Here is an 11,213-nt window from a genome sequence, read left to right as displayed (position 1 = left end):
GAACCAGAGAGAGATTTCAAGAATCCAAAAATCAGGGTTAACAAAAACTTTTTCTCACCATATAGGTTTATGCATATTAGATCACCCTCTTAATTATTTTGAGTGTGCAATTGCCATGATGCTTGTTTGTGTGTTATTATCATCCTAAAACCTTAGCCATGACCACTTGATCACCCCTAGCCAAATAAAATGGAAATATAAAAGAATTTCCAAAAATCCATTTTACTCTCACATAAGGCCTATGCCATTTTTGCAAATACTTAACCTAGCCCACTTTGGCTTGCACCATTGTGTGTAAATGGTTACTAAACACTTTTAAACACTTTTGGAAGTGAAGAAACTCAACTCAAACCAAAATCAAACTCAAATTCCAAGTCACATGAAATATGGTCACTTGTGCCATTTTTAGTCTGATGCTCACTTTGAGCCCCTGACTTTTGAGTTTTCACTTCTACCCTGGACCTTTTCTTTACACCTCATCCAAGACAACATCAAGCACTACAACCTTGCCCAAAACCACCACCCCAAATTCTTCACCAATTTCAAATGGCAAGCAAGCAAAGTTGGAACTTTCTCACAGATTTAAGATCATATGCAAAATGTGATTTTGCATATCAAAACCATTTTGACCACCACCACCACCAAAATGCTCCTTTTCATTTATGTTTTCAACCCACCAAAAAGAATTTCAAAATTCGAAAATATTTTTCTTGCGGGCATTTACACAAACACTTGGCAGGCAGGGTAAAAATCTGAGCCCATACTTCATTTTATACTTGGACTTGGTCCAACTTTGACCTCTCTGCAGCCCTGGAGCTTCATCTCACATCCCAGCATCAGTGTCACCACTTGCCATCGCCTCCACTTGCCCAAAGTGACAAGGGCATGACCATGCCGTGGCATGGCATGGCCATCCCATGCCCTATCTCTCACCTCTCACCTCCGACTCGCTCCACCATGTCCTGGACGTCCTCCGTACTCCCCTGAGCCAGCTCGTGCACTTCCTTGACCAAACCAACGTCTACACACGCCGGCATCGACGTGGCCAGACTCGCCCAGGCGTGCACACGCACGCGCCAGAGCGCGCATGGCGCCAGCCCTGGACGCCCGTAGCGTGGACGAAGCCCCACGTCCTCGCATCACCTCCGCCCTCCCTCTCAGCGCCAGTAGACGCGCGACGGCACACTGCACCACCTGGACATGGCCCCTGGCCCGCGGGAACGCCGCAGGTGACGAACGCGTCGACGTCCATCCGCCACTGCCCGCGAGCTCCCGTCAAGCTCCCCGCCGCTGTAGCGCCTCGTTTTCCTCACAATCAAGCACGTCAGCACCGCATGGACGTCGCCAACACTCCGCGCCCACGCCTTGGCTCTTCGCGCCCCGGACCGACGGCGACCATGGCGAACCTAGCCGGGCGCCACAACCTCCTCTCGCCGCTATAAAAGGAGCACTCCGCGCCCCAAACTAAGCACGCCAATCTCTTCCCCACCTCACCAGAGTTCTCCTCGCCGCCCCAATTTTATCCATTAGCCACCGCACCGCCGCAATTGCTAGCTCGTTGCCGCCGCCCGAAGCCGAAGCTCGCCGGAGAAGGAGGTCGCCCCAGGACGCGCCGCTGCTTCCAGGCGCCTTCCCATCATCGACAACGACGCGGCGCACCCCTCCGACGACCGCCGGAGCTCCGACGACGGCTCCGACCCCCTGCTGCCGCCGCGCTCGCCACTGCCTCTCGCCGTCGATGACGACAACCCTGGGCCGTTAGATCATCGCCTGATCCAACGCCTCTCTTTCCCCCGTACCGGTTCGGTAAGTAACCCCCGCTGACGTGTGGGTCCCGCCGTCAGACGGCCTGCTCGCGCTGGACGCGAAGTGGGCCGGCCCAACTCTTTTTCCCGCGCGAGCCCACCAATTCAAATTCGAATTTCCAGAGTATATGAAATTTACAATCTGATGCAAACTTTGATTTTCAATTGTGACAAATCTACTCAGCCAAATTTTACAAACTTTATATTTCTGGAAACCTTATGAAATTGTCTACACAATGCCACTGACTAGAACCCTAGATCTTTTGTAGAAATGAAATGACAAAATAAACAAGGCAGGGACTTTTCTGCCTTATAATAATTCTTAAAAATCAACCATAAATGCTTTTCAGTAAATTCCACCTCCAATAATTCACTTTTCACTTATACTAATTGTTTCTACAAGAATATGCCATGCTCACTTTGTATGATCATGGTTTAGTTGATTTAAATGCCATTATGGCTATTTTCTAGTCAAAGATATTGTCCAAAACTATTAATAAATTTTATGTGGGAGTTTCCCTCATTTAAATCTTGTCACCACCAATTCCAAGTAAAGTGGAGACTCTGGTTATTTAGGTCCCATAGGAATTGTTGGTGATATTAAATCTTTGTGATGTTAGAATTAAATGGTATGAGGTGCTCACCTCATTTAAATCTTTTTCTCCAAATGCTAAGTGTGAAGAGGTTGACTTGGGTCAACCTAGGTCACATATTATGCATAAGAGAAATTAAATCTTAATAAGATAATGAGAGGAAATTATTTTTCTGAATAATACAAAGTAACAATTAAGTTTAGTATGAGAGGAATTTATTTTTCTTAAGTAATAAGAAGAACCCATCCACCAACTTAATAGTAATATGTGATGCTAGTCTAGGTGTGTGAACCATGTTTGTGCAGAGTTTAGTAGATTAGTTTGGTGTGATGATTGTGTACCCCGTATTCGTATTTTAGACGCTAGTACCGAGGAGTACCAGGAGGAGGAGGAGGTCTACTTCCAGGAAGAAGAAGACCACTTTGACCAGTTTCCCAACCAAGGCAAGATAATACTCTTGCAAAGTGCAAAGCTCACCATGAGCAAGGCATTACCCCATTTACTTTATGCTTATGATCCTATTTCCCAGTTTTACTTTACAAGCTTTATTTACCTCTGTTTTATCAAAGTACTTTTGATTTATGTTTTACTAGGTTAGTACGGAGTTAGTACAAGAGTATCAAACTTAGCCTAGAAGCAAAGCAAATACTTAGCACCCCTCACACATAGTGGCTAGTGCTAAATTTAAAATGACTACTCTAGATGGGAACTTGTGTGATGAGTTGATGATGGTGAAAACCTTGGAATGATTAGTCATTTCCATTGAAAGTTTTTGAAGGTGAATATGACACTGAAGTTGACTTGGTGACTTGGGCTAAAAACTGATGATTGATTGGATGCGATACCATTCCAATTCTTGAGTACCCCCACAATACCTGATTATGGGTAGGGCTTAGCTGGAAATTTATGTGTCTTAGTATGGGTTCCCTCTGAACACACATCATAGGGGTTATGCTTGAGGCTGCCTCCGTTCTTTGAGAAATGATGTGAATTGAAGGTGAATTGTACGGCCAAGCCCTGTGCGCTCCCGGGTTAACGAGTTGGTTTTCACCGGGAGGCCAAGCTCATGGGGAGAGGTGCCTATACTAGGGTGTGTAAATGAAAGGTTAACGGTTGATGATCCGCGTACTGAGTTACGATTATTCAGGGTTTTACCCCTGACGGATGTAATCAAATGTTGTGGCACAAGTGTGCGACCTCTGCAGAGTGTAGAACTATTCGAATAGCCGCGTCCGCGGATATGGACAATTGGAAAGGCCATTCTGTTTCCATCATCAGAATTTATATCTTTGTGACTGGTGTTTTTGAACTTGAACTGGAAAGGTGACTTTGACTTTGAATCACAACTGAGTTGTGGGAATGACACTAATGTTCCCACTTGAGTTAGTTAGCACTTGAGGAGTTGTTTACAAAAGTGTTTATGAAATAAAATTGGCTTTATGCAAATAAACTTAGAGCTTAGAACACCTTTATGACAATGCTAGTACTTACTTTAGTATTAGTTTGCGAGTACTTAAAGTACTCACGGCTTTGTCCCTGGCTATTCAAATGGCCAGAATATGAAGCCGAGCAGCAGTACGAGGAGGACGATCAGCAGGACGTCTACCACAACTAGGAGCTTCTAACGTCAAGCGTTGGCCTGTGGACTAGAGAGTCCTTGTATCTTACGCTTCCGCTATGAACTTGTGTTTGTTCGTTGATCAATAGATCAACTATTTGTGTAATATGGATCATGTGATTCCAAGTTGTAAGACATTATGGTTTGTAATGAATGATGACTGTGATACTTAACTATTATGCCTCGCAACAACAATTTCCTGGGATTGCGATGTATGACATAATAGGCATCCGGACTTAAAAATCCGGGTGTTGACAAGTTGGTATCAGAGCCATTGTTTGACCTTAGGAGACCCTAGTTAGAAATGGACGTTCTGAAAAATTGAGTTTCAAAAAAAATGAAGTATTTCTAAAAATTTTAATCTTTGTCTTCTCCTTGAGCTCTTTGGAAAAACAAGAAGTCATGCTCTTCCTTAGAAATATAACTAAAATTTTGCCACACTTGTTCACTTCTCTAACTTAATCCTTTACTTCACTTTCAGATGGAGCCCGTGAACACGAAGTTTTACCAGCTTGGGAATGGGGGAAGCTTGATCTTCGAGCACGACCTCAACGCCCTGTCCGACCACCTTGGTCGCCCGCACCCGGAGTTCCACGGATCGCAGATCGCGAACCAGCCAGGAGGCGAGTTGCAGTGGATCATCACCGCTGACTTGAGGGGCAAGATGGAGCCTCCCACTTCTGAGAGGATCCTCTTCTCCTTCATGGAGAGCAACTGGCTGGACGGACTTGCTCGCGGCCTTCAGGAGGGACTCGCACGCTTGTGCGGGATGAGCGGGGAGGCACTCCAGCACCCTCGCTTTTCTCACCTTGCGAGGCGTAACTCCGCTGGAGAACCCATGGACATGACATCGCACCCGCAGCTGAAGCACCACGTGGAGCATCTCGACTTCATGCTGTACCACACTCAGCAGGATCTCGACCACTCCCGTGAGTACGCCAACCAGACTCACGCCCGCATCATCGAGCAAGGCGACTGCATCAAGATGCTCGCCAAGGACCGCAGGACTCTCCGCCAGCAGCGCGCGAAGAAGGATGCCACTATCGACCGCCTCCGCGCGAAGATCGCAGCACTTGAGGCCACTGTCAAGGCCCAAGAAGAGCAGATGAAGAAGATGGAGGAAGATGGAGAAGACATTCAGGGAGGAAGCAACTACCTGAGTGACGACGACGACTTCGAGGAGGATGAGAACACCGAGGGGGAAGACTACGACTTCCTGGATGACGAGGATGATGAACACACCCCCATCGATGTTGATGAGGAGGAGGAGTAGTTCACTTGTGCACTATCGTAGGTGTGAGTTGTATCCCGCCCCATGTATCGTAGCTTGGAGAAGAAGGGTTCTTAAAACCCTTAGTGTGCTAGCTTGTAATGTGTGTTGTTTGCTATGAATGAATGTATGTTTGTGTCATCATGAAAAGACTTCAAGTTTTAAACTTGTGAACTCAACCACAAAACAAGCCATAGAATTTTCCCTCTTTTCTCATGATCAATCTCAATACTCAGATGGCCCCTCCAACTCGCAACACGAACCAAGACGCTATGATGCAGATGTTGCAAGTTATGCTGGAAGATAGAGAAGCAGAAAGAGCTGAAAGGCAAGCCAACATTGCAGCACTCCAACAGCTTGTCAACAACAATCAAGGCCACCATGATCATCCAGGATCTAAGCTCAAGAACTTCCAGAATACCAACCCGCCAGTTTTCAGCAAGACTGAGGAACCACTTGATGCAGATGATTGGCTCCAAACTATGGAGAACAATCTAGAAGTAGCTGGAGTGGAAGAGAATGAGAAAGTGCTGTTTGCCACGCACTACTTAGCAGGACCAGCAAGAGCTTGGTGGACAAGCACCCGTGCCATGAACGCAGGACAGTTCATGACTTGGACTGATTTCAAGCTCAAGTTCAGCAAGTACCATGTGCCCCCGGGTCTGATAAAGAAGATGAGAGATGAGTTCCGTGAACTGAAGCAAGGCCGGATGTCCGTGGTGGAATACCGCGACAAGTTTCTCACACTGTCAAGGTACGCCCCGGATGAGACCGACACTACTGAGAAGAGGAAGGAAAGGTTCCTGAATGGACTGCATGATGAGATGCAGACTGTGTTGATCAACATCCCCTTTGCCGACCTCGAAGCCCTTGTGGACTCCGCCATCCAGATGGAAGGCAAACTGCACCAAGCCAGCGAGAACCGCAAGCGCCGCATGATGAATCAGAGTGGGCCCAGCAATGCCCCAAGGTACCGCCCCCCCTCAGGCGGCGGTTTCAGACCCAACAAGCCCAAGGCACAGAGGGCCCGTCCGGTTTATCAGAACCGGAGTGGAGGAAACCCCAGGCCAGGAGGCCATCACAACAACAGCAACTACAACACCAACAACAACTTCAACCGCGCTCCGCCAAGAGCCCCCAACAACAACAATAGCAACAACAACTCCAACACCGCACCAAGGACCGGGAGCAATGCAATCCCCGTCGCAAACAAGCAGGACAAGACCACCATCACTTGCTATGAGTGTGGTGTAGTGGGGCATTACTCCAATGAGTGTCCCAAGAGGCTCGCCAAGCTCGCAGGCAACCCCGCACCACCAGCTCAGCAGCAACGCCGTGTCTCCACCGGCAAGAAGTTCGCCCCCAACAACCCGAACAACCGCGGAGGTCGCCTCTACCACATGAATGCTGAGGAAGCCCAGGAAGCACCTGACGTGGTGCTGGGTATGTTCTCTGTTAACTCAATACCAGCAAGAGTGTTGTTTGATTCTGGAGCATCGCATTCGTTCGTTACAGAAGATTTTGTGTGCACTAGTAAGATTCAACCAATCAGCTTGAAACATGTCATGGTAGTTCAAATACCTGGGTCAACCACTAAAGCTAGAAAATTTTGCAAAGATGTACCCATCAGAATCCATGAAATAGACTTTTATGCAAACTTGATTGTTCTGGGAACAAAAGGATTGGAAGTAGTCCTGGGTATGGACTGGATGGCGAAACATCATGGATTGATAGACTGCGCCAAGAAGGCCATCACCATGACAAGTAGCACCGGAATAATAATAGAACACTTATCTGAAAAACTACCCAGAAAATTCACCTGCAATCAAAGTGTAGCAAAGCCAACTCTGGATCAAATCAGGGTCGTTTGTCGATACCCTGATGTGTTTCCGGATGATCTACCCGGTATGCTCCCCGGACCGGGATATCGAGTTTATCATCGAGTTAATCCACAGAACAGACCTATAGCCCAGAGAGCCTATAGCATGAACCCGAGAACTGATGGGAATCGAAGAAGCAACTGGATGATATGCTGTACAAAGGTCTGATTCGACCAAGTGCGTCGCCTTGGAGATCACCAGTTTTGTTTGTGGATAAAAAGGACGGTGCCACTCGCTTGGTTACGGATTATCGTAAGCTTAACGATGTCACCATCAAGAACAAATATCCCTTGCCAAAGATAGAAGACCTGTTTGACCAGCTGACCGGTGCCCAAGTTTTCTCAAAGATTGATCTGAGGACAGGTTACCATCAACTGAAGATCCGAGCAACAGATATTCCAAAGACTGCCTTTACCACCAGATATGGACTGTATGAGTACAATGTCATGTCCTTTGGACTGACCAATGCCCCCGCTTATTTCATGAACCTCATGAATAAGATCTTTATGGAATTCCTGGATAAGTTTGTCGTTGTCTTCATCGACGACATCCTTATCTACTCCAAATCAGAAGAAGAACATGAGCAACATTTGGAAGTGGTTCTAGAAACCCTTAGGCAACATCAGTTGTACGCCAAGTTTAGCAAATGTGAGTTTTGGTTAAGAGAAGTGGGATTCCTGGGACACATCTTGTCTGCAGGAGGAATTGCTGTAGATCCCGCAAAAATCAAAACTGTTGAGGAATGGAAGGCCCCAACCACCCAGACGGAAGTCCGAGCATTTCTAGGATTGGCGGGATATTACCGCCGATTCGTTGAAGGATTTTCAAGCATCGCGAGACCAATGACTCAACTGCTGAAGAAGGACCGGAAATTTGATTGGAATGACAAATGTGAAGAAAGTTTTCAGCTACTCAAGCTCAGATTAACCACAGCCCCAATATTGATCATGCCCGATGTCACCAAGCCATTTGATGTCTATTGTGATGCATCCAAGACTGGACTTGGATGTGTGTTGATGCAAGAAGGCAAAGTGATATCTTACCTATCAAGGCAACTGAAGCAACATGAACAGAATTATCCAACCCATGACTTGGAGTTAGCCGCCGTAGTGTTAGCCCTGAAGGTTTGGCGTCATTACCTCATGGGTAATCGATGCGAGATATATTCAGATCACAAGAGCCTGAAGTACATTTTCACCCAGAAGGAGCTGAACATGAGACAGCGCAGATGGATTGAATTAATCAAGGATTACGACATGGAAATTCACTACCACCCCGGCAAGGCCAATGTGGTAGCGGATGCCTTGAGCAGACTGCCGTGTCAGTTAAACTCCATGATCGCAATAGAGCAACCAAGCCTGTACCAAGAGTTTGAACAATTCAGACTAGAGCTAGTGAGCGAAGGATTCCTCGCCAGCATTGAACTCCAACCCACTTTGATGAGCCAGATAAAGGAAGCCCAGAAGGGAAATGCCAGCATTGACGGAATAAAGAGTCAAATGGCGGCAGGAAAGGCACCAGGATTCACCGTAGATGAAGAAGGAGTTCTTTGGTACAATGAACGCCTGTGTGTACCATCAGATTCAGAGTTGAAACAAGTCATTCTGAAAGAAGCTCATGATACCCTGTATTCCATTCACCCCGGAGGAACCAAGATGTACCAAGACCTGAAGGAACAATTCTGGTGGCACGGAATGAAGCGAGAGATAGGAAGCTACATCGCCAAGTGTGATATCTGTCAGCGAGTCAAAGCAGAACATCAACGACCCGCAGGACTGTTGCAACCTTTACAGATTCCGGAGTGGAAATGGGATTCTGTCGGTATGGACTTTATCACAGGATTGCCCAAATCTAGCCGAGGAAATGACTCCATTTGGGTAGTCATCGATAGGTTAACCAAGGTTGCACATTTCATCCCTGTCAAGACCACATACCAAGGCCCAAAGCTAGCTGAGTTATACATATCCAGAATAGTCAGCCTGCATGGAACCCCGAAGTCAATTGTGTCAGATAGAGGATCACAATTCACCTCAAGATTTTGGCAGAAAGTACATGAAGGACTAGGAACCCGTCTGAATTTCAGCACAGCATACCACCCACAGACTGACGGACAGACTGAGAGAGTCAACCAGATCCTAGAAGATATGTTGAGAGCCTGTGTGCTAGAGTACGGATCCAAATGGGAAGACTGCCTACCATATGCAGAATTCTCCTACAACAATAGCTATCAAGCCAGCTTACAGATGGCCCCCTTTGAAGCCCTGTACGGAAGGAAATGCCGTACCCCTCTGAACTGGTCGGAAGTCGGAGATAGTCAAGTCTTCGGCCCCGATGTTCTCCGCGAAGCCGAAGAGAAGGTGCACAAGATCCGCGAGTACCTCAAGACCGCCCAATCCAGACAGAAGAGCTACGCCGACAAGAGACGCCGAGAGATGACGTTCGAGATCGGAGATTTTGTGTATCTCAAAGTCTCACCCCTCAAAGGAATGCAGAGATTCCAACTCAAAGGAAAGCTAGCCCCCAGATATGTCGGACCTTTCAAGATTCTAGATCGCCGAGGAGAAGTCTCATATCAGTTGGAACTGCCAGAAGAGATGTCCGCCGTACACAATGTGTTTCACATCTCACTGCTTCGGAAGTGTCTAGAAGTACCTGAGAAGACCGAAGTATTCAAGAACATCGACCACAGAGCCATTGATATCAACAAGGACCTAACCTACCGCGAAGTGCCTATTCGCATCCTGGAAGAAGCATTCAGGACCACCCGCACCAGAAGTATCAAGTTCCTGAAGATACAATGGAGTAACCACACTGAAGAAGAAGCAACTTGGGAACGCGAGGAAGATATGAAGAAGGAATACCCAAATCTCTTTAGTACCTAGTTTTCTCTAGATCTCGGGACGAGATCTTTTGTAAGGGGGAAGGGTTTGTAACATCCCAAGTTTCAATAAAATGAACCAGAGAGAGATTTCAAGAATCCAAAAATCAGGGTTAACAAAAACTTTTTCTCACCATATAGGTTTATGCATATTAGATCACCCTCTTAATTATTTTGAGTGTGCAATTGCCATGATGCTTGTTTGTGTGTTATTATCATCCTAAAACCTTAGCCATGACCACTTGATCACCCCTAGCCAAATAAAATGGAAATATAAAAGAATTTCCAAAAATCCATTTTACTCTCACATAAGGCCTATGCCATTTTTGCAAATACTTAACCTAGCCCACTTTGGCTTGCACCATTGTGTGTAAATGGTTACTAAACACTTTTAAACACTTTTGGAAGTGAAGAAACTCAACTCAAACCAAAATCAAACTCAAATTCCAAGTCACATGAAATATGGTCACTTGTGCCATTTTTAGTCTGATGCTCACTTTGAGCCCCTGACTTTTGAGTTTTCACTTCTACCCTGGACCTTTTCTTTACACCTCATCCAAGACAACATCAAGCACTACAACCTTGCCCAAAACCACCACCCCAAATTCTTCACCAATTTCAAATGGCAAGCAAGCAAAGTTGGAACTTTCTCACAGATTTAAGATCATATGCAAAATGTGATTTTGCATATCAAAACCATTTTGACCACCACCACCACCAAAATGCTCCTTTTCATTTATGTTTTCAACCCACCAAAAAGAATTTCAAAATTCGAAAATATTTTTCTTGCGGGCATTTACACAAACACTTGGCAGGCAGGGTAAAAATCTGAGCCCATACTTCATTTTATACTTGGACTTGGTCCAACTTTGACCTCTCTGCAGCCCTGGAGCTTCATCTCACATCCCAGCATCAGTGTCACCACTTGCCATCGCCTCCACTTGCCCAAAGTGACAAGGGCATGACCATGCCGTGGCATGGCATGGCCATCCCATGCCCTATCTCTCACCTCTCACCTCCGACTCGCTCCACCATGTCCTGGACGTCCTCCGTACTCCCCTGAGCCAGCTCGTGCACTTCCTTGACCAAACCAACGTCTACACACGCCGGCATCGACGTGGCCAGACTCGCCCAGGCGTGCACACGCACGCGCCAGAGCGCGCATGGCG

Source organism: Lolium perenne, chromosome 4, assembly GCF_019359855.2.
Source record: "Lolium perenne isolate Kyuss_39 chromosome 4, Kyuss_2.0, whole genome shotgun sequence".
NCBI classification, from domain to species: Eukaryota; Viridiplantae; Streptophyta; class Magnoliopsida; order Poales; family Poaceae; genus Lolium; species Lolium perenne.
This window is presented reverse-complemented; position numbering follows the sequence as displayed.